The following is a 24,572-nucleotide window of genomic DNA, read 5'->3' as shown; positions in this document are numbered from 1 at the left end:
AATAAGGGGCAGGAAGTGATGAATTGTTTAATGAATTGTTTGGTAATTGTTATTTGATCTGTAATCTGTAAAACAGGGAGCCAGGTTAGCAGGTATTTGTAAGCTGTAGCCTGTCACATAAAAGCAACCTTGTCCACTTCAAGCAAGTCTGGGATTGTTGTGCTGTTAGCCCACCATTTCCTTTTTATTTATTTTTTTAATCATTGATTTTAAGGTACACCAACAAAGGATAATATGTATTCAAATCAAATCAAACAGTAAAACACATATACCACCACATTTTCTTTGACTTTTTTTAGGACTTTTTGCAGCCATTGCCCATGTAACTTTTTGAAGTGTCCATTAACTTAATGTAAACCTGTTATTGTCTTGAGTTTACTGTGAACTTGCATAATGCCACCGTTTTTGATAAATACAAAGAGCTTGGTAAAATAACCCCCCCGCCCACCAAAGCAGAGACGCCACAGCTCGAGAACGCTAGATAGCAAGTGGCCTCTTAAATGACTCTCTTCTGGGTAGTTCCTAAAACACGCCCCTTGGTGACGAACAGCCTCGCCCACGCCCTGCTCCTCCCACTCCGGCTCTAGCCCTCTTTCAGTTTTGCTAACTGGTCTACGCGCTCTGAGCGTTTCTACGAATTTAGAAGCGGTGCTTCCTTGGCTGTCTTGAAAAGTAAGAACCCAAACTGTTGTGTTTAAAACGACAGCTTTTCTCCTCTCGTATTGGTGTTTTAATGAGTCTTCCTTTGATACTTTACCTGAACCAGCGTGCGAAGTTCCTGGTTTCGAAAGTTGTGTCACTGCGTGAATGGAGAGACGGGTGACTTATATTTGTACGTTCACTGTGTATTCCAAGGATTCCCAACCCGGCCCTAGTAGCGTTGACGTTGGACTTTGGAGTGTGTACAGAGTGGACGTGTTGTTAAAGTGAGTCAAGAGTAGCCCGTCTAGTGCTGGCTTTATCCTTTGCAATCTAGCACTTGTTTTTTTCGTTTCTATTCTCAGAATGCAAAGAAAAGGAAAAGTACTGCTGGAGCCACTTCTGTAGCACATGCGATAACCTAAGGCTCTTTTTAGCATCTTGGAAATCGTTAGACACACACAAGTGTGTTTTTGTCATTCAATTCTAAAATGCTCTCATTTACTATAACACTTAAACGTGCACCAGCAGACCCAGAGTGCACTTAAGTTAACTAGGCACGATTTTTGCAACCTTGAAGTACCCAGAAAGGGCGACATTCCCGCCTGTCCCAAACTAGAGCTCAAGTTATCCCATGGTTTTTACTCTAGCCCTTGTTCTAACGTGTTTATAGTAAGAATAGATACGCTACAAGTACCGCAATCCAGAGCCTAGACAAAACAGAATTAATTGCTTACCCATGTCAATTAGCTGACACACATTTTCAGGGTTCAATCAGAATTGTGCACACCTTGTTTTGTAAAAAGATATAAAACCTGGAACAACATCCCAAAAGATATAAGAATCACCTAAAATTTAGGAAATTACTAAAAACCTGGCTCTTCAACACCACAGACTAAAACTGAAAACCAAAACAGAAAGGAAAAGGGACGAATAAACTGGAGTGGACACAGACAATCCCCAGTACAGACTGTGGACATCTCCCTATGTGAAGAAGCTCCCACGGCACCTGGACGAAGGACGCCGGTTAGAGGGGAACACTGGCGACACCTAAACTGAGATGGAGTCAACATCCCACCCTAATGCCACCCAACACCTGCACTCGCCCCTTATTTGCCAACAGGTACCACAGTGTAGTGTTATTATCGCGATATTAGCAATCACCACACTATCTGAGCTGTGGACATGGGCAGGTGCGCTAGCCGTAGGAGTGGACAGGGAAGACTGGGGGAGGAGGGGGCCAGATGTGAAAGGGACCTCGAAGGCCGGACGGACCCAGATCAGGACAGAGGCGCAGGGGTGCTCCCGAATCCCACCTGGGGAGATTACAGAAGCCCAGCGCCTCAATTCATGATAAAGATGCCAACTAACCAATTGCACTAACAATTTCCCCCCTCTGCATACACCTCTCAAACTCCAAACCAAACACAACCACAAATCTACAGCACAACAAACCGCAAAAACTTCACTACATTGCAACAACAAACCAAAAACACACATAGATTTGCACAACAGTATACGACGACTACCAGCTGCAAAACACCCCAGGCCCAGCCAACGGACCCACCGGGCTGAGGCTGCCGACAGCCCATCACTGCTCTCTTGCACTTTTCCAGCTTCTTCCCACTAACCACCCCTCCCTTCCTCTTTCAGAGCCGCCAGGGGACCACTCCAGTGGTGATAGTGCTTCTAATACCTTTCTTTATAACTATTCCACTACTCTGCTCAGTGTTTGAATACAATTTTACCTCGATTCAACCGCACACACTTTGTTATGAATGGCCTATCGCGCCCCTGTCATCCGAAGCCCTTATCTGTGTATGGTTTCCAGGTATGATTAAATAAATCGATGGAACCGACCATAAATGCTGTATCTTTCTCCAGAGCTTCTATATCTTGCACCATCATAATGTAATTTGAGGATTCCCCAGGTACTTCCACTGTAATAGTAGGTCTTGCTGTCACCAAAAGTCTAGCCATTGTGCCTGACATTGGGTTCTGACCCCCATGTTCCCTAAACAATAATACTAGTGGGTCTAATGGGAGTGGCATCCCCACGATGTCTTTGATTTTGGCCAGTATCTCAAGTCCATCACATAATTCAGAGAGTTCTGGTGTTACCACAACTAAGCCAAAATAGCAGGGACTAGTTGGGTCCAGTCCGATGTAGTATCTTAGGAGAAAGGTACCATTGCGGGTACATTTTGTGGGCACAGTGTCTGATCGTGGTGCATCTGGAGATGTGTGAGGCCCTGGACCAGGTACGAAACCAGGTCCCTTTGCAAATGTCTATATTTGTGCAGAGATATGTCTATAAGAGTTGGTTTAGCAGGATCCCTCCTATCCTTTTGAATAAAGACAGTAATTGATTGTTTTATAGTGGGTGTAATTGCACCTGTTTTTTGAAAGTCATTAAAGAGTTATACCAAACATTCTATTAAGTAGGGCTTAACAACTTTATAGAATTTGACGATAAATCCATCAGGTCCTGGGAATGTATTACTTTTCAAAGATGTTATTGCCCTATCTATCTCATTGTATGTTATAACACCCTCCAGGCGTTCATGCTCCTCATCTGTCAACCCAGGTACCTCTGCTAACTGAACATGGGTGTTTTCTGCAGTCTGTTTCTTGAAGCCCATACATTTTTTGAAAAATGTTGTAATTATCTATTTTTTTTTTATCTCTGTGTTCCTCTCTCCCTGACCTAACAATTAGTTTTAGAATAGTTTATTTGGCTTGGAAGCGTTGGATCTTGTAATCCAGTAACTTGTTAGCCTTGTTGCCTAGGGTGTAATGTGTCTGCCTTGTGCATAGCATGGTGCAAGCTGTGGAGTCTGCGAAATGGCTTCTAGTTTGGCCCTTGCTACCCTCGGTTCTCTTTCTGCCCTTAGAACTGATTTTTATAATTATTAAAATGTATCAATACCATGGGGGAGAGTTTATGGAGTAGTGGTCAATGTGGGCAGAATCACTATTAAAGACGTCCCATATTGGCACAAAAAAACCTGTGGGATAGCACATTATAGTGGCGGGAACACAAAATCAAGTTGCAACTACTAGCCAATCATAAAAAGTCACTCACCACCTCAATTCTGTACATACACACAGCACAGGTACAAAAGGCTTTTTCTGATAAGTTGAAAACGGCCCAAAGCAAAATCCTCCAAGAGCTAGCCAAAATAACTCTCAGTACCACCCTCAGCGAACCTAATCATGACAGTGATCAAGAGACACAGTCTAAACCCAAAGTTACATGTAAATCCTTTTCCAAAGGAGAACAATCTCCGCAACAACCCCAAGCTAAGTTTAATTTCAAAGAACACACTATAACAGACATTTGTAACATTATGCGAGCCATGCACCCGACTAGTTGTCCTGGTGAACTTCTACCATCGAAAATCATATTAGAACACAAGGACATATTTGCCCCTTTTCTTTGTCGTTTTGTAAACTCCTCTTTTCGTACTAATCACATTCCCTCATCTATAAAGCATGTAGTAGTTACTCCTCTGTTGAAAAAGGTTGGTTTAGACCCTAATGATGCTGCAAACCTCAGACCAATCACTAACACCCTTTTCTTCCTAAAACTTGTGGATAAAGTGGCCACGTTACAACTGCAGGCACATGTGGTAGAAAGAAATATCTTTCATACCAAACAGTCAGGGTTCCGTAGTTTCCATGGCACTGAGAGTGCCTTGTTGGATCTGCAGACACACATGCTATCTGGACTGGAATCTGGCAAGTCGGGACTGGCAGCTTTTGACTTGCTTGATCATAAGATTCTGTTAGACCGCATGTCTACGGTTGGAGGCCTCTCAGTGGAGGCAATACCCTGGCTCAAGTCATTCCTTGAGGGACGTAGTTCTCGAGTGCATTGGGGTGAGAGTGATTCTGATGCTGAGATCACCATCTGTGGAGTCCCTCAGGGGGCTTGCCTCTCCCCCTTGCTCTTTAACATTTATATCATTCCTTTATGCAGGGATCTTGAGAATTCAGACCTCTTTTTCTGCAATTATGCAGACGACTTCCAGTTGGCACTGGAGGTCAATGGAGACCATAATAAGGACCAACAAAACTTAGACTGGGTCTACCAAATGGTAAAAAGCTGGATGACAACAAATTTGCTCTGCCTTAACGCCACCAAGACAGAGCTAATGCTATATGGTCCCAGACAAGCCAGAGAGAAGTTGGGTACTCAGTATAACAGCTTTTTGGTCGATGGCTGTCAGATATCAATGGTATCCAAGGTTAAGACCTTGGGCACCTATTTGGAGGCCAGTTTAGACAACAAGGCCCACGTTGACGCCATTGTGAAAAGCACTAACTATCATCTGAAAGTGCTTCGTCAAGTGGCCCCCCTGGTCTCGGAGGAAAACCGAAAAAAATGAGTCCGCGCCGTAATACTGCCTAGAGTGGACTATTGTCACGCTTTTTTGGGAGGGGTGAAGAAAGTTGACTTACAAAGACTGCAGAAGATTCAAAACTCTGGAGTACGCATTGTCTTTTTGATGAAGCGCTTAGAGCCCACTTCCGCAGCTAGGACGAGTCTCCAATGGCTGCCAGTTTCAGCTAGAATACAATTCAAGCTCCTGATAAATGTATCTATGGTGATGCGCCCATATATCTCAACAATAGGTTGAAGATCTACGTACCTAGCAGATCTCTTCGCTCAGCTAAAACCTGCTCTCTACACGTAGATCGAGTGAAAAGAGCTTGTGGCAATGGTCGCGCCTTTCATGTACAGGCCGCACAGGCCTGGAATGCCCTTACGGTGTCTCTGCGTAATACAAACAATCTTATGATGTTTCGGAAACAGTTAAAGACTTTCCTCTTCTCATAATATTCTTATCCAGCTACCTATGTGTATTAGATGGGGCCTACTTTCTTTTCTTCCGGCGCCTGGATGCCTTCGGGTTTTGGCGCCTTGCAAATGAAATAACATAACATAACACACCATTTCCGACTTGCCAAGAGTCAAATTTTACTAGCCAATAGCTACTAGCAAGAGAAACTTCTGCACCCTGATCGTGGTGTCGCTGGGATTTGAGATCATAGTGGTAACTGGAGGGACAGCCCTTGGCATGATGGGACCGTGGGCTGGAAATAGATATGAACTGTGGGGGCGTCCTGTCAATACATTTCAAAGATTGCAGTTATTTTGTGCAAGCATTAGTAATTGTGTGGTGTAGCTGAAACAAGAAACTTCTTTGTTTCACTGCTGGCCAAAACAAACTATTGCACAACACTCAGAGACTAGATAGTGTTTCGACAGCTTCTATTTATTTAAGCTGCATCACAAATTTTTTTTTTTTTTTTTGGCGCTGAAGCCCAATCAGAGTTTTATTGAGGAGGATAACATCATCAGCATACAGCAGTCTGTTGACTGGAGTTCCGGAAATAGATGGTGGGAAACATCTAATGCCCTGAAACGAGATATACAAGTTAAAGATGGCCAGAGCCAGACAGCACCCCTGCTTGAGGACCACTCCTGTTTTTATGGGGCGTGTCATGTCCCACCTTTGATTTAACTTAACCTGGATACTGGTGTCAGAGTGTAGAGCTTCAATTGCCTCACGCAAGTCAGCAGGACATCCCCAATACTTTAATTTAAGCCAGAGCTTTTCTCTGTTAACTGAATCAAAGGCTTTGGTTAGGTCCACTGACGCCAGGTATACATTCTTGCTGTTCTTCTTTACAGTTCTCAATTTCAAGTAATTCATCAAGAATCAATTCAGCGATGTTCCAATACCTTTCTCAAATCATAGCTTGCCAGCGATCACAATGTTTCGATTTCCAGCTCCAGTCAACAAGATAGTCCAAGGTCAAGGCTGCAAACAACTTACCAATAACATCCAAGAGGGCAGGTCTGTAGTTCGTTGGATCTATCGCCCTTCTTGAAAAGTGGCACAATTATGTATTTTGTCCATGAAGCCGGAATGACACATCTTTCTTTAATCAATGAAAATAGATGATATAGGAAGGTCACCCATTCCGCGGGGTTCTTTTTTATTGTCAAATTTGTAAGGCCATCTAGTCCTGCAGCTCTTGAACTACTACATGTTTTTTTTTTTTAAAAACTTTCTTTATTGATGGTCACAAAGGTACACCGGCACCACACCTCGTACAAGCTTGCGTAAATGACAAGGAGTGCAATTAACCATAGTTCCACATATACTGTTACAATGGCATGTCATCATTCTCAATCATATTACATAAATAAACCCTGAAGGGGCCCCATATGTCTTTGGGCCTGCACGCTGTAGGTTGGGTCATAACAAATTGTTCCTCTGTCTCATTCACATGTGTTAATTCTTTCAAAAAATGATTCATACTGGGCGGGGCGGGGCTCTTCCATTTCTGGAGTATGCATTTCTTGGCCATGGCACAAATAATATTGAATAATCTTCGAATTTTTTCGGAACATTTGCCAATGTCGCCAAATAAGTATTTCTGAGGAGTCATAACCGGGGGAACTTGTGTTATTTCCTCCAGCAATTCCGCCACTTCTCTCCAGAACCCCGCCACCACCGGACGTTTCCAGTACATATGAAAGGCGTCAGCCTGGGGTGTATCGCATTTAGGGCAGGAGTCGGAAGCACCCGGAACAAACCTAGCCACCTTGGCGGGTGTATAATGTAACCTATTTAGAATCTTGAATTGAATCAATCGCAAACCAGAGTTAAGTGAGATGTTTTTAGTGAGCATGCAATACCTTGCCCATTTGTCCTCTTCTATTGGTGTCTGCAGGTCCGCCTCCCACTTCTACAAAGGTAGGGGTGTGGGGGTGTGGGCCTGAACCATGGTGTATAACCTGGAGATCCCCAATCCTTTAGCAGCTGTTATTAACTGTATACACGGATGAGCCACCGGTTCATCCGGGAACGTTGGCCATCGCTTAATAAATGCAGACCTCATACGGTAATATTGGAGGGTTCTAAGTGGTCCACTTCCCAGTGCATTCAAGAACAACCTCAGATCCGCAAACTTCCCTTCCACAAACATATCGCCCACCTTCATTTCCCCACTTGGGTCCCACGATTCCTGTATACCAGTGTCATGAGTGGGAGGCAAGCCCGGAAAGTTCCAAAGAGGGACCTCTGGGTTGTAGGGTGTCTCAATCTTTAACCTTTTAAATATTGCCTCCCATGCTCTTACAGTGCAGCTCACAGGGTTGTAATCACAAGTGTCTCTATACTTTGTGTCAAAAATGACAGATTGTATATTTGTGGGGTGTGTAGTACGCTCCTCAATCCATGCGTGTGGCGTGTTTTCTGGGGGCTCGTACCAGTGTTTTGCAAACTGTGCCTGGGAGACATAGTAATAAAGCTCGAAGTCGGGGGCCGCTATGCCACCCATGGAATACGGCTCTGTCATTTTTTCCCAGCTTATTCTGGCCGTTTTACCGCCCCAGAGAAATGTGACCGCTATAGATCGGAGTTTGGTGAAAAAGACTCTACCCGGCCATATGGGGATGTTGACAAAGAGGTACAGCAGCTTGGGAAGGATCACCATTTTTAGGACCGCGACCCTCCCTGCCAGCGATAGCGAGAGGCGCCCCCAAATCTGGAGTTTCGTGCATATGTCACGTAGTGCAATCTCATGATTGTCGGAGTACAGCGTGTGTTTGTCTCTAGATACTAGAACCCCTAAGTATCTGATGTGGTGTTCCGACCACTTAAGCCCTCCCGTGGTGGGGGGCCGCCTGGTGGCTGGGGTGAGTGGAAAGATCTCAGACTTGGTTTTGTTTATGGTGTACCCGGAGTATGCTGCGAATTCATGTATCTCTTCCATTATAGGTGTTATATTTACCTCGGGTTCTTTGATATATAATAATGTGTCATCTGCATAGAGTGAAATCAGCTGGGTGGACCCCTTCATTCCGATCCCTCGGTGTATGTGTCTCAATCTGACCGCGGCCGCCATTGGTTCGATGGTTAAGGCAAACAGTAGGGGCGAGAACGGGCATCCCTGTCTGGTACCCCTGCCCAAAAGGAACATATCAGAGATGGTTTTATTGGTTAACACTCGTGCACCGGGTTTAGTATACAGCAACTTGACATAGTTCACAAAATTGGGGCCCACCCCGAACGCCTCAAGGACCGCAAGAAGGTAAACCCACGAGACAGTCGAATGCCTTCTCTGCATCGAGGGCTATGGCCACTGCGCTTCTTCCCGGATCTATCTGTGCCATGATGCCAAAAAGCCTACGCAGATTCAGGGCGGTGGACCTTGTGGGAATAAACCCATTCTGATCAGGGTGGACAAGGGTGGGGACAACCGGGAGAAATCGGCTCGCCAGGACTTTAGCAAATATTTTTGCATCTGTGTTTATAAGTGACAGGGGTCTGTATGACGATACGTCCTGTGGTGGTCGTCGCGGCTTGGGGAGGACCGTTATCACAGCTTCCCTCATGGTTGGGGGCAGTATTTTATTTTCAAGAGCCTCCTCCCACACCTGCATTAACACCGGGACAAGTTCCTCGCCGAACTCTTTGTAAAATTCGGCCCCAATTCCGTCCGATCCAGGGGCCCTGCCTGACGCAAGCCCCTTGATTGCTTCCGTGACCTCGTCTGGGGTTATCGGTAGGTCCATGGCGAGGCGTTCCTCCTCAGGGAGCTTAGGGAGTGAAAGGGCTTCTAAATATGACCTAATATCCGGGAGTGACTTCGTATCTTGGTTTGAGTAGAGGTGTTTATAGAAGTTCACGAATTCCCCATTTATATCTGCGTCAGTGAGGCGTACATCGCCTTGTGCTGTGTGAATACTAGTGATCAGGGTGGGTTGTCTGCCCTGCTTGAGTAAATTGGAAAGGGTTCTACCCGCCTTATTCCCTTCTCCATATCTGCGAGCTCGTATGGGTGCCGCAATATATTGCACCTCTCTACCAGCCAACTTGTTAAACTCTTGCAGGCGTGCTTGTATATCTACCAATATGTCTTTGTTTTGGGTACGTGTGAATTCTGTTTCTAGCTTATCTAGTTTGGTCTCAACCTCCGTTAACTCGGTTCGCACCCTTTTGAGCATACCAACAGATCTGGATATCAACATTCCCCTCAACCAAACTTTAAAGGACTCCCACACCGTTGAGATCTTGTCAACCGATCCCACATTGTTCACCAAATATGCCACAATTTCAACATGCAATGTCTCAACTTCCCCGGGGTCTGCAAGCATTCCGCCGGGCATTCTCCACCTTCTGGCGGGTGCGGGAACACTTTGGAGTAATAGATATAACAACACTGGGGAATGGTCTGTCATAGTGCGTGGAAGAATTTCACAGCCCCTAAGTGCCGCCGTCATTGATGAAGAGACCAACCAGTAATCAATTCTTGATTCAGAGTCGTGGACTGAAGAGTAAAATGTGTATCGTCTACCATCAGGATGTAGCTCTCTCCAGGAATCCACTAACAGAAGTTGTGATTGGATGTGCGCCAGAGTTTGGGCAGCTTTACTGGGAGCTCTAACAGCCTTAGAGGCCCTGTCCAGGTTCGGGTCGAGGACCAGATTAAAATCCCCCCCCCCCCAAATGATCCTTGAAATTTCAAGCGAAACTATTGTCTGATACAGTTCTAAATAAAAGGAAGGGTCGTCGACATTGGGCCCATACGTGTTAACTAGGAGAAGGCGTTGGGAGGCGATCTCCCCCCATACCAAAACATACCTCCCCAGTGGGTCAACCTTGTGGCTTTCTAGTCTAAACCCCAGCCCTGGATGTATGAGAGTGATGACCCCCCTGGCCTGAGAGGAATAATCTGTGTAGTACCTAAGGGATCCCCATCTAGGCAATATGTGCAGATTATCGGTCCCTACCATATGAGTTTCTTGTAACATCAGTATCTGGGGGCTGTGCCTGGCGATGTAGTTACCAATTTTTTTGGTTTTCATATGATTGTTTAGCCACCGAACATTCCATGTTAACAGTTTAACCTTCAGCCCCTCGCCTGTACATCATGAGGAAGTATCTGACAGCATCCAGAACGATGGTTCTACAGTATTCATATGCTTTGCTAGGTACCGGTCCAAATGTGACCACATTTTTACATTTCAGGTCATAATTACCAACTTTGTGCCACTTTAGGGCTAGTCCAGAACTGTAACGTCTATTCCCAACTCCCCTTTCCGCCCCCCCACCCTCATTGTCACCCCCAACTTGACAATGGATCAAACCAAACTCATGGAACCTTCCGAGGGTAGCCGTGTTGCTTCACATGGCCGCCGACTGGGTCCCAGCCTCCACTTACTCAAGTGCCTGGACCAATAAGTATTACTGCATCTTTTTTATTTTTATTTTTGTAAGTTACGCCCCTCAAGCACCTTATGTTATATCTTCGTTCGTCTCATGAGATCAAGATCCCCATTTCAGTCTGCCGGTCTGGGCCTGTTGTTTTGCGCCGGTCTGCCTCCCTTGGGAGGAAGAGGTATAGAGGCCTCAATGTAGTGTGTAGCCTCAGCCGGAGATTCAAAAAAATGCGCCCTGCCTGCGTGCTGGATTCGCATTTTGGCGGGAAAAATTAGAGCATATGGGATTTGACGCTCTCGCAGAAGCCTCTTGACCGGCTCGTAGGATCTCCTGTTTGCCTGTACCCCAGCAGAGAAGTCAGGATATATATGAATGCGATTTCCCTCAAATTGAAGTGTCCCGATCTCTCTTGCCCTGCGCAGGATTGCGTCCCTGTCTCTGTAGTTCAGGAGTTTTGCAATGATAGTGCGTGGTGGGGCACCCGGTTTAGGAGCCGGGGCCAAAGTGCGATGTGCCCTTTCGACCAGAAAGTGATCTGAGAATGCCTCACGTCCAAACAGGGTTTTAAGTAGCTCCTCCAGTTGCCGCTCCATCTGGCTTTTCCCAAAGGATTCAGAAACCCCCACCACTCGGATGTTGTTCCTTCTTGATCTCGATTCGAGATCCTCACACTTGTTTTGCAATTTGGCCAGGTCTCCTTTAATCTGGGAAATGTCTCGTGTGTGGTGTGTGATGGTGAAGCTGCATCACTAATTTTAATTTAAAGTAGCTTTCCTTAAGGCGGGCCGCAGTTATTAATTCACTGTAACCCTGTCGGAAAAATTTAAGTACACATGAATTAAGAACACAAGATGGACTTAGTAGGGTCCAGAAGTGACAGTGCAGATACAGCAATTGTAGAGTGCAAACAATATCATCTGTGTCACTTAAAAGTACATTGACATAGGGTTACAAAGCAAACAGCATAAACAATGTATGATGACAAAAACGGGGTTTTAAAAAACCTAACTAGAGCCCTGTAAATACAGCTCAGTTACATGTGAATTTGTAGTCCCAGGAGGTGTATGTAACCTTGGAGAAGTCTACCATTGCCTGGCAGAAGGGTGACCCATTGAGATCAGATTACAAATCTGGCCCTTTAGCACATTTCTTCCCACCAATACGGGGTACAGGTATGTAATTGGCTTTTAGAACTACTCTATTGCAAAGATCTGACTTGAAAAGTGCATGCATCATAATATATCAATCTAACTAATAAATACGTATGGTGGTATGTTAAGCGAAATAGTAGGCTATAGTATCAATTTTCATCATGAATTGAAGACTGCACCTGACAGAATGAAATTTGGATGGTGGCTAAAAGTAGCTTCTCTGATTTGTAAGTGTATTTTCATGGCTTAAAGACAGACAACAGAAGATCATGTTTGATACCATGTAGTAGGTTGACAGTCATACTGCGTATATGATATGAGAAAGGTGTAAAGGTTGGTGGAATTAGCAATGGAGACATTGGAGGCAGGCTTTGAATGTCATGGCTCCTTTAATGGCATCAACTCTTACATGACCCCTAAACCCACCTGTCCACATAAGGGGAAGAAACCAGAGCAAAAGACTTACAAAGGAAATACATAGATCCCTGTAAGATGTTCTCACATTAGACTTCAGTTCTTCATACTGTTTAAAACACATAACTTGGGATTATTCAGGAATGCAGGGAATTCAACAGTGTTGGCCACCAAGCCCTATAAAGTAACAAGCTTGCCTGAGATGCATTTCAAAAAGAGACCTGAATTGTCTGCCCAACGTTCCGCAGATACAATACTAAATGAACATCCCAAACCTGAGCATACTTGGGGGAAGGTGGAGTAGAGTCTACGCCCCAAAGGATGCTCTCGCAGTGGCAAAACATACACTCAATAATGGCAAATTGAGATACTTGATCGGTGCAAATTGACATTATGGTAGGTGGAGCACTTTGCAAGTTCAGACAGAAAATTAACAATTTGTACTATAGGAGCCTGATGGGGATCTGAATCCTGTTGACCAACCTGGTATTTCCAGGAAGATCTGTAGGACTGAAGGGTAGCGGGAGCTCAAGAGTTGTTGATAAGGAGGGAAGCTAATTGTGAAATGCCTGTGGTAGTCAGTCTATTCCAGCAAATAGCCAGCCATGAGAACTAGATTGTTACAAGGGAGTATTGGGTGGCGCTCACCTACTGGATCTGTGAGAAGATGCAGACAGAAACCGATTCAGGCAGTCTATTGCTACATTCAAAACTATGTGATGTCACTCCTGGGAGGAGCAAAAGGGAGTAATTTGGCCTTTGCATCTTAACTTGCAGAAGGACTTGCAGAATCATTGAAAAAGGAGGGAAATCTTAGAGTGTACCCTGCCCCTAGTGCTGCGAGAATGCATCGGACGCCGCCAGGGCCAATGGATCTGACCTACAATTGAAGAACCTCAGCAGCTGTGTTAAGACATGATACAAATAGGGATCTGTGCTAGATCAGAGGGAGGAGATGGACATGGTGGCATATTTGCTGAATACTTCTTTATTAGAGAACACAAGGCCTAAGTTGTCTCTAAGCCTACCTTACCCTATAAATGAACATAACGGGGTGCTTGTCAGTATGTCTTGCAAAAGAAAAGTCCTCTGTCCATAATCCTATGCTAACTTGAGTTCTGTCTCTACAAAGTGGAAAAAGAAATGTACACTTGGGGCCCTTGCCCAAATAAAGGAACAATGACTGGCTTCTGATTTCTCCCACCCCTAAACTCCCTGGTGTCTCTTTATCAAAAGGGGCTCCTCACCTAGATGCACAGTTCAATCCAGTGCACTGAATGGCTCGTCATTGTTAGTCTATGATGTATTTCAGTCACTTGTCTTCTTTCCCACTTGGGGGCCCCTGGCTCATAATCCCCACTCTGGGTTTTTCTTCTTGTATTCCCCACAGAAGACTCCTTCTTACTCCTCCGGCCCTTCTTATTCTCATTTGTCCCACTCTTGTAACCCTAATAATCTGAAATGTCCTCCTACCTCTCTTTCACAGTGTCTACTGGGATTTGGAATTCTCGTTCTATACGTAACATGGCTCATGCAACTCTTGATCTTTTTCTACGGCTTAACCTACACTTTCTCTGCATTACTGAGACATGGATTTCCTCATCCAACTGCTTTTACTCCTGCTTTTGTGCTCCTCTACTATCGTCTTTCAACACGCATCCCGCCCACTCCGTAAAGGCAACTGCATTGTCAGTTTACGCTATCACCTCTCCGGCCTGTTCTTCCTACTTTCCCTTCCTTTGAATTCCACTTTTCTTCTATTACCAAAGCTCTGTCTCTATCCTTTCATATTATCTATCGTCCTCCTGGCTCTCTTCTCAATTTCTACAAAGACCATGACTCTCTTCATTAACTGTCATCGCCTTTTTTTGGTTTTTTTACTTCAGTGATTTCAATCTCCATCTCACATACATTCATTCTTCCCCCCCTCATTTCTCTTCTGGACTCCTTTCGTCTTGGCCTAAACATTTCTCCTCCATCTTACCCCCTGTATGTCTAACTCCCCTGTTACTGCCCACCCTGTTTACCTATTTGACTATTTTCTCTTATCCCTTTCCCCTGATTTACCTTTAAATCAAACTCCCGCTCCCTCCACTTCCCGTTTTCAATGTCATGATTCAAACTTGATTAATTTACTTTCTTATCCTTACTGACTCCTTCTTTACTCCCTGTTTATACTTTTGCCTCTTTCTCACTTGGTCAAGCTGCATCAACTATTGGTGACACTCTCCAATCCACCCTTGGATCTCTTTATAGTGCCCAATCTTTCTCTCCCTCTCAGAAACCTACCAACCATGGCTGTCTCCTTCTTTTTTTACTTTAAGGTCTTTCTTCAATAAAGCTGAACGTCAATGGGAAAAAATCTTATCGCCTACTGACTTATCTTTTCTCTCTTTTCTCCACTCATCCTATGACTCTCTCTTAATTGAGGTTCAAACACATAATTCTTCTAGTTTCACTCTTACTCATTCTCATAGTTTTTTCCAGCTTCTCACCCGTATTCTTTCCCCTCCTCCTGATCCTTCCCTCTCTTCTCCACTCTTTCTTTTTGTCAATATATTTATCACTAAAGTTGCTAATGTACGCTCCTCATTATCTATTCATCTCGGTCTGCTCCCCCCTCATTTTATCCTGTGGCTCCTTCAGTGTCCCACTTTCCTCCTTCTCTCTCACATCTCAACCTTTCTACTTCGGGCTCATCCTACTTTCTCACCCCTTGATCCCATCCCTTTGGTTCTATGTTGTTACATCAGAGTTTTTTGGTTGATTTATTTTGGGGAAAAAAATCACTTCTTTTATTGACCCCCCCAGTCCCCCTCTCTCATATTATTTACTCCCTATTCCCCACCCCTTACATGCCCTTACCTGCAATGAGTTTGTTCATTGAAATATTTTCTAAAAAAAACTAATTGAAAAAATATACTGGCAATGTAATCACATAGCACCATCCCTACTGGTCTTATTCCTACGGTTTATCCTTGATGTATTACTTCTTTTACCTGTCTTTTTAACCTCTCCCGGGTCTCTGCCACTGTACCTCTATCTTTTAAACATGCTATTGTTATCCCCATATTCAAGAAATTCACTCTCGCTTCTTTATCTCGTGCAAATTACTGTCCCATCTACATGTGTAAGATACTCAAACGTGTTGTCTGTGCTCAAGTCTCTGCTCGCCTTAATCTACACTCTCTACTTCTTTACAATCTGGTTTCCACCCCTCCCATTAAACAGAAACTGCTCTTCTTCATGTCTCAAACTCTCTGCCCATCATCTTAAACACTCCTGAACAGTTGACAATCCTACCCTTATTTCTTCTCTTGCTTCTTTAGGTCTATCTAGCTCTGTCTTCCAGTGGTTTCAATCCTATCTTTCTGGTCAAACCTTCACAATTTCATGAGCAACACCACACCTATTCTTCCCAATCCCCTCTTTTATCGTGTCCCGAAGGGCTCTGTGATTGGCCCTCTCCCTTTCACTCCTTATCGCTTTATCTACCTTGATTCTTCCTTTAATCTATCCTGTCACCTTTAAGCTGATGAGTCTCAAATGTTGCTGTCTTTCTCCTTCTTCACTGACTCTCATACCACTATTTCTGCCAGTCTTTCAGCCATCCAAAACTGGATACCCCAACACTTTTTCCAACTAAAACAAAAGTCCTCTTCTTTCCATCCCCTCTTAACACTTCTTCCCCTCCCTCGGCCTTCTCTGTTTGGCCCTAACCCTTTTTTTCCATATCGTCTCGTAATTTAGGCATTCCTTTGACTCTTCTCTCTCTCCTTCTCTACACATTTCCAGCACCTCCTATACATGTCGTTTTCATCGTTATATTTGTCACACTCATTCTTTTATTCACGCTGCTACACTTCTCATCACATCTCACCTTAACTGCTACTCTGCCCTTCTAATTGGTCTTCCTGCTTCCCATCTTGGTCCTCTTTGTTCTATCTATAATGCCTCTATAAGGCTTCTATATTCTTAACCCCCTCATGCCTCCATTACTTGACATTTCCTTCTTTCTTTTTCTCTCATATTCTTCATCAAAATGTTTGTATTGTGTTTAAATGTCTGCATGCCCCCATCTCTCATTTCTTAATATTTTCATCCCATTCTCTTCATTCCGAATGCATAAATCTACTCTCAGATCCCAAACTTCCTTGTGCCCCATCTCGGTTCTGATCTTTCTCCCTGCTTGCCCTTAACCTGTGGAACTCTCTTCCCCTCTTTGTCTGCTGTTCCTCTTCGCTTCAAATTTTTTGTATCCACCTAAAAACCCATGTACTAGCACACAATTAAGGTCTCTTTTTCTGCTAATTTATTGCGTTTTCAAATTAATTGTACCATAGTTGATTGTTGTACAGCACTTTGGTGAATCACTTTATAATATCCAATAAATACAAATACAAAACATATTTTCACTGCCTGTTCGACCTGAAGTCTATAACATGCAGCTGGTCTGTTTTCACTGTGCCTGTTTCCTGCTGTTGCACTGTTTTTGTTCATCGCAGCTACTTTTCACCAGTTTGTCTTGGCCACATCAGTATTTTGCGTCCTTTCCTCCCTATGAAGAGTCAGTGATGATTCTCTGTAGAAACCTGGTCTGGGTCCCTACTAGGGAAAGACAGACTCTTCATGATCCCGACCCTGGGGGTGGTGTACTGCGGCAGGATAACATGGGGTGCGGGGGAAACATTCTTTGTATGTTTGATGTTTAGTGTGAGGGCAAGTTTACATATGCTAGAGATTTTTGCCTTAGCCTCTAGACTAGGCAGGGACTTCCTCAGTAGAGTAGGGAAAGCAAGGCTTTATTTTCAATTATTTACTTTAATCAAATGGCATATTTGGAAGAATCTACAAGCAGTAGTCCGCCTCACATTACTGACCCGTCGTATATGGTGTTAGAGGTGGGATAAGACTCAATTGATACAAATCAGGGGACCCTTCAATTTAAGAAGCTTAGTAAGAGAGCTTCTACCTCAACAATAGCTACTGAACATTCTATTGGATTTGACATTTGTAGTATTAGGGGAGAATTAATACAACCAGGGGAAAGAGTTAGATCCCCACCGATTTAATTCTTATCCCCCCAAGGGTACTTGTATTCACTTTGCCTTTAAGTCTGACCTGGCCTGGCGGTATGGCCTAGACGTATTGGCAGGGGCGAATGACCCAAACTATAGAGGAGATGTAAACGTCTTAATGTACAATAATGGGGGAAAAAAGCCTACCAAATTAAAGCTGGGGGAAGGATAGCACAGGGTATTTTGGAGTGTGCTCTGTTCGCAAAGCTTAAGGAAATTAAGAACTCTGAGACAACCAGAAGAGGAACTCAAGGGTTTGGGGAGGCATATCTAGAACCATAAATTCCCATACCTATGGATAAGGAGGAAGAAATGATACCTGATTTAGCATTTGCTCAGCATATTGATCCATTGCTAGCAGAAGCTTTTAAGCAGGTAACAAATGAAGGCAGAAAGAAAGACGGCCGATTGTTTTCTCTCAAAAGAATGGGTTGCTGTATAGGGGAGATACAGATCCATCTGGTAAACCTCAAACTCAGATTTTGATACCAAGAAGCCATAAAGACATTGTACTGGAGATGGCCAATGCTCATTTGGCTGGGGGACATTTGGGAATCAGTAAGACATAAGCCCAATTTATGAATAGGTTTTATTGGCTATGAAGGGTCAGTAATGCAAGGCGGACAACTGCTTGTAGTAGCCTACTAATACCAGGTAGTTTCCTATCTAGTCTAGGTTCTAAGGGAAAATATCCTACCATACAAAAAACTGGGCATAAAATTCAACGACTAAACAAAACAAATCATAAACAACATGAATAAATAATTACCAAATAACCAGTGACTTGGATAACTTCCATTTGTCCTGGGTAGATCCCTTTCCCAGGAATGTCCAAAGTCAATCTTTCAAGAACTAGTTCAAGACTTTACTTTAGGAGAGTTCCACAAGAAACAAAAGTTCCTCCAAACAACAATCCAGTGTTAACAGTTCTTTCTCCATTTGTTGAAAAGTACCCTTTCCAAATTCCACAAAGAAAACAGCACGAGTGGTCATTCTAGATAACCTCTTTTTGAGGATAAAGTTGACAAAGTTCAAAATAAAAGTACTACTTCTGCTTCAACAACTGTCCATCTTAACCTCTGCAGCGTTTTTGGAATGACTTGTCAAGATGTTTCTTCAAAGGGGGTTGCTTGCCTCTTGACAACTCCCTTCTGCTAAAGGTACTGTGAAAGTAGGCTCCCTTGCTTCACAGTGTACTACTGCTTCAACCACTTGCGATGTAATGTTCTCTGGCAATATTATAGACAACCACAGTTCTGTTGGCTCTGCTGCAACTTGGTACTTTGAGGATTTATTAGGGAATTTAAAGACAAGACTCTTCGACCTCCACAGGGATGCAAGGCACTCTTCCTTCCTATGCCTAAGGACGTGGCAGCCTCTTTGCCTCTTCAGTCTGTCTGATAGCTGCCAGTAGAATATGCCTTGGCTTCTAGACTGCTTCACACTCTCTCAGCTTCAACAGCATTGGCTTTACAGTTTTTTGGTCAGTTCTTTAAACAAGCACCCTTACCCAGCTTTATGTACACCTTCTTGGCTCCAGCAGTTACCCCTAAGCTGTCTTGTCACTCTCACAGCCTTGGATAACCTTGTCACCCTTGTATCAGAGGACACTGGATTGGCAACAACTTTTGAAATATAGGTGGTTAGATCTTAATAGGGCTAGTTCCAGGTTATAAAGGGTTTTCCTACTGGCTTGGGTAGTGCTTGCTCTTCAGCAACTTCTACAATTTAAAAAGTACCTGTTTCGGATGTTACAAGATTCAGGTTTCACAAGGGAAACCAAATTAGGTACATTTGACCACTCTTTGATGGGGAATTTCAACTTCAAAGAATTGTAAATACTTGCGTTCCCAGAATGCTGCTTTAAAGTGGATCGGGACTCGCAATAATTTGCACACAACCTTTCTTTGATGTAATAGTTCTTGTAACAATTGGGGAAAAGTTAGCTGCTACCGTTGAGTGATTACAAACAGCATTTTCCCTCTTAATTGGAGACACGCGACCACTCCCACGCCAACAAACAACTTTTAACCACTCCTAATTCTACGCAAGTTGAAATGGAGCTGGTTACAGTTACCGGCAATGTGTTTTGAGTGAATTGGAGTACAGAGCTTCACTCACCGGTTCCAAAACACTGCAGTTGCAGGCTGCTTCCACTTCCCAACTTTATCTTTCTGCTACTACTGCATCATGCACTCTTGGGACCCACACCCTTCTGCGGAACGGGTGTCCTCGATCCAGCCCCGAACACGCAGAGTCTCCTTCTCTCCTACTTCCCTTGGCTTGCTTCTGCACATGGACCTCGGGTAGCTGCACAACCTCAGCTCGCTTCTGCACATGGACCTCAGGTAGCTGCACGACCTCAGCTCTGCAGTCACAGCTATTAGGCACACCTGGGGAAACTGTTAACTTCTCAAAGTATCTGTCAGTACAGCCACAGCCAGACAGCGTTTGTGAACACAGGACCAACTCTGAACCTGCAGGTGAAATCTGCTCTTCTTGTCCCGGTGTCCCTTAATTGCTAACACTTCCTCGTGAACTGCCATCCTCGTGCTCTCCTCCTTCTGCTACTACAGGCAACCTTCCAGCTCTTGCTCCAGCTCCTTCCTACTGCTCCTTCCTGCTGCAGCCTTTTATGCCTCTCTGGTGGGGCAATTGACTTCAGATTCAGGCCCTTAATGTCAAATGCCTGACCCTGCCAAAGGCTGTTAGGCCTGCTTGCCTGTCCTTTACTTCTGCATGCCTCCTCAGCGCTCTTCTTCGTCACAGTCCCTGAGAGATTCTGGGACACGTAGTTCATTTTAAAGAAATTAGGTTTTCCACTTCTTTAAGTTGCCAAAAAGCCTTCGTAAGGAAGGGGTTATGGGAAAGTTAAAAAGGGGTTCTGCCCAGTCTTCCTGGTCTGTTTTCTCCCCACCTGCAGGGTCGAGATCAGATAGCGCCTGCCTTTCCCTGGCCACATGAGAAGGGTCCCAGACCAGGTTCCTGTGGAAAATCCAATTGGATTATCCACATGGTCCAGTATTTATGCTGATATTAAAAATGTCATAAACACCTTTTGAACTTTTTCAGAAGAACAGTACAAACATACCCCCTCCTGCCCCCAAAGAGCCTTGACCTATTATCGATGTTCCTTTTTCTAGAATTGGGATGGATAAAGTAGGACCCTTGGAAACCTCAACATTGGGTAACAAATATATTCTGGTTATTTTCGATTATGCTACCAGATATCCTGAAGCTTTTCCTTTAAGGAATAATACTGATCAGATCTTAAAGCATTTGTTAACCTTTTTTTCTCAAACTGGTTTTCCCAAAGAGATCCTAACTGATCAAGGTTCTACTTTTATGAGTAAATTCATGGCTGAAATAAAACTTCAATTTATCATCCTCAAACCGATGGGTTAGTTGAAAGATTCAATCATTCTCTAAAACGTATTTTGAAGAAATTGGTTGAAGCACACGGAAAGAAGTGCGATGTTATGATAACTTGTGCCCTGTTTGCCATTAGACAAACTTTGAATTGTTGTATGGAAGGAAGCCTAGATATGTGTTAGACATGCTAAGCGAAACCTGGTAGGAGAAGGGCAGGGACACCATTCCTTTATCGTGAACTGCTCCAAAACTGAAAGATGTGAGAAACCTGAAGGTGTCTCACCCGCTAGTCCCCGGGGATCTGTTATCCAGGTGGCCAGGACATGGCCATCGCTATTGGATCCAGTTTCTGGGGGTGGACTAGTGGGGGAGGATCACCTGGATGGGAGGGACTTCGGGGAGTGGAAGTGGGACACGAAAGGGTGAGACGCAGTTAGGGATGTCACGGTATTGGTTTTTTGACGGTATGATAACCTGCATGCGAAATGACAGTATACCGTGGTTATCGCGGTATAGCACACACGAGTGTTTAACCATTATCTTAGATAATATTTTGCCAGGGAAAGTCACACATTTTCACCAAGACACAAAACACAAACAAGAGTCTCCACCAAGAAGTTGCCTTAGTTCTTCTTACATAAATTTATGTTACTTTAACTCAGCAGACGGGGATCCTGGTGTTCCAACTTAACTTGGTCATACAATATACAACCTTTATAGAAGTTTAGAGAGGTAGGAGGTCAAGAAATGTGGAGTCATGCAAGTGTTGTAGTAGAAGTCACTTATGTCTCAGTCGCACTAATGGTAATTAGACCATCAATATGAAGAAAAACAAATCTCAAATGATGTAAAATACTGTCATGCCATACAAAGTAGATTGCACACGATAACACTTGTACCTATAAGGTCATGCCACAGAAATAAATGACTAGACTGACTACCAAAATGCTATTCTAGTGACATTCACATAACACATATGCCGAAGAAAAAGCAATTGCACAGACCCTAACCTCGGGTGTGAAAAAGTACACATAATGTCATTATATGTTGACTCGCATCCGTGGGGAGGGGGCTTATGTGAGCATTTGATTTTGCTGAGGCAGACGGGCATGAAAGTCTTGAAAATAGCAGCTTTCAAGTATTACTGATTTAGTGCCAGTACATTTATCTGCATGTGCACAAACAGAGTAAAAGTTTAATGCTGCCGGTTTCAGGAAAGTCTTCCCTCCTCACCTCTCTGCCAACAGCAAGTGTGCATATCTGCTCCTTCCAGTGGTGCACCTAGGGTAACATTTCGGTGGGTGGGGCACGGGGGGGGGCTAAATGTTGGTGGAGGCGCTAACTTCAGAGAATGTGGGGGAGTGGCAAACATACTTGTGTGGGGGCATCTAACTTCTTTACACATTCCAATGAGACTATTCTGGTCAAGCTTGAAGGCTAAAAGCTGTTAACTCTGCCCTATACCTCTGAAATCACCCACTTATTTATTTTTTACATTTGTTATACGCCCATACCCGGAGGTATCACGGCGTAGGTTACATGAACAGGCTTAACTGGGTACAGGGGAAAGTACAGTGCAGTGAGGGTTAGGGTGGTTGATTAAGCCACCAGCGGCACAGTTCAAGGCATGGCATGGTTATAATACAATAGAGGCAGTGCGGGGCTATAACATAGATATAGGTCAATATAGACAGAGGAAGATAGTCGGGTGAAGTTGGAGAATGAGGCTCTCAGAGTCAAGGCATGGCATGGTTATAGTGCAATACTGGAAGTGCAGTTCAAGGCATAACATAATTATAGAACAATGCAGGCAGAGGGAAATATCCTTGAAGGGTGAAGTGAAGGAATGAGGATCTCATTGTCATGGATTGTTAAAACTTGTTGGAGAGCCAAGTTTTGATTAGGCTCTTGCACCGCTGGTGGGATGGCCTGTTTCTGATATGCATGGGGAGACAGTTCCAGATTTTTGGTGCAGCAACAGGAAAGCTGCCCCCCCCCCCCCCGCTCTAGTGCTTTTGAACCTCGGGATGAAGAGGTTGAGTTCTGGAACCTGATCTGAGGGATCTCCGGCCGCAGGAAAGGACCGAGACCCCTGAAGTCCTGTGCATGGCCAGTGTAGGCCATCCCCTGTTTAAAGAGGCGACCACCCTCCCCCTGGGTAAAAGCGCCCTAAGGAGCGCTCACCTGCAGGAGAGCAACCACACGTCTCTGACACACCACCTAGCATTATTTTCCAGTGATCCCATTAGCCCTGCCCAAGTATTGGGGTTCCCCGCTTCCTATGCCACCCCCTCGCTGCATCATGGCTTCGGGTCCGATCGGCGGCCTGGTACCGGATCCCCCACGACCCTGGTTTCCCTTCCAGTTGGAGAGCTGCCACTCGCCCTTGCCAGCAGCAGCGCCGGGCACGGAATAAAGAGCCCTTTCATGCCACCAGTGCCGATGACAGAAGAGGCCCAGGCCAACATCCTGCTCTCAGGAAGGAGGCGCTCTCCTCCAAGTGCCCATGGGGCTTTGTCAACAGTTCGAGTGTCCCCTACTGATAGGGAGCGGGTGAAAGATTGAATGTCAAAGCAGTGAGCGCCTTCTGGCCCTGGGGCAACAGGAGTAGAGCGTTTGGTGACCAGGAGTGGTTTCTACAGTTGTTAACACCCCGCAGGCCACGTCTCCCCCGAAACCTAATTTGAATCGTGCGTCTCTTATCCCCCTTCTGAAGAACAAGTTCTCAGATCCACAGGACGGACATGCAGCCTTGCTGCCACAAAACATTCCTCCCGCCCTCACCACTCCCCCCCCCCCTACCCCCATTCCAATGGCCCCTATCCACTCCTTCTCCTTTCACAGAGTACGGTCTGGATACCCCGGGCAAGGGGCGCACAATATGCCAACCTCCAGACCTGCCTGGATGCTCAGAGACTACTACGGTGGACACATGAAGGCACAACATGAAAGCTTTACAACACAACATAACAAAAGGCTGCGATACCCCACTATCAGATCCTGACAGCAGCAGGTGCATCACCGACCCCACAGAGTTTTCTTCCCAGCATACCATTTCTAGAACTGCCAGTTGCCTAGCCCTGTGTTAGTTGCGTACAGCCTCAGCCAGTCCTGTTTTTCTTAAACATCAGTAATTATGGTAGGAGCAATTAAACTACATGTCCCAGCATGCAACGTATTGGGTCTCCAAGGGTCAGTCATGCATTGCATATGGCCACACAACAGCAATACCTATACAGTGCCGGCGGGTGCAGGGGCCTGCTCTAGGGACATGGGCTGGCGTATCCTTTCCGAGACAGTCAGAAGACATGGAGAGAGGCTTGTCAGAAACTCTCGGGTATATTATTTGCTTTTACTCTCGTCCCCCTTGGGCGGGCCCACTCTTATATTCGGGGCTAAACACTCAGTTGTGAAATTCTAGGAGCTGAAATTGGCTCTTGCCTCTGTCAGGGTAACACGGCCGTGTTCGCAGCTGGCAGGGGACACAAATCACGATGAGTCACATTGTTTTATTTGTTTCACAATTTCTCAACAGAAACGTGTTATCATAGGAGTGTTAGCCTGGGGAAAAAACTTCAGACAGCTCTGCAGGCCAAGCCACCAGAGGTGGCGATCTGTGCATGGCATAAATACAGGCCAAGCAAGAAGAGATGGACCTCTGAGAGGCTAAAGGC

The 24,572-nt window shown here is 44.8% G+C and overlaps 1 protein-coding gene across 2 annotated transcripts in view; it reads left to right on the top strand.

The window, feature by feature from the left end:
- Positions 1–548: 548 nt before the first annotated feature.
- The window catches only part of BCL2L14 (BCL2 like 14), a 423,407-nt gene continuing 399,383 nt past the window's right edge, over positions 549–24,572 (top strand). Inside the window, exon 1 of one of the 2 annotated variants that reach the window (XM_069628715.1) lies at positions 549–672. The gene's annotated coding sequence lies outside the window, so the exon portion shown is untranslated. The remainder of the gene's footprint in view (positions 673–24,572) is intronic. The other variant, XM_069628718.1, reaches the window with a different exon arrangement.

The sequence above is a fragment of the Ambystoma mexicanum genome, chromosome 12 (genome assembly GCF_040938575.1).
Source record: "Ambystoma mexicanum isolate Mex_15411 chromosome 12, UKY_AmexF1_1, whole genome shotgun sequence".
In the NCBI taxonomy this organism is placed as follows: Eukaryota; Metazoa; Chordata; class Amphibia; order Caudata; family Ambystomatidae; genus Ambystoma; species Ambystoma mexicanum.
Note: the sequence above shows the minus strand (reverse complement) of the source record. Positions and strands in the feature narration are given on the sequence as shown.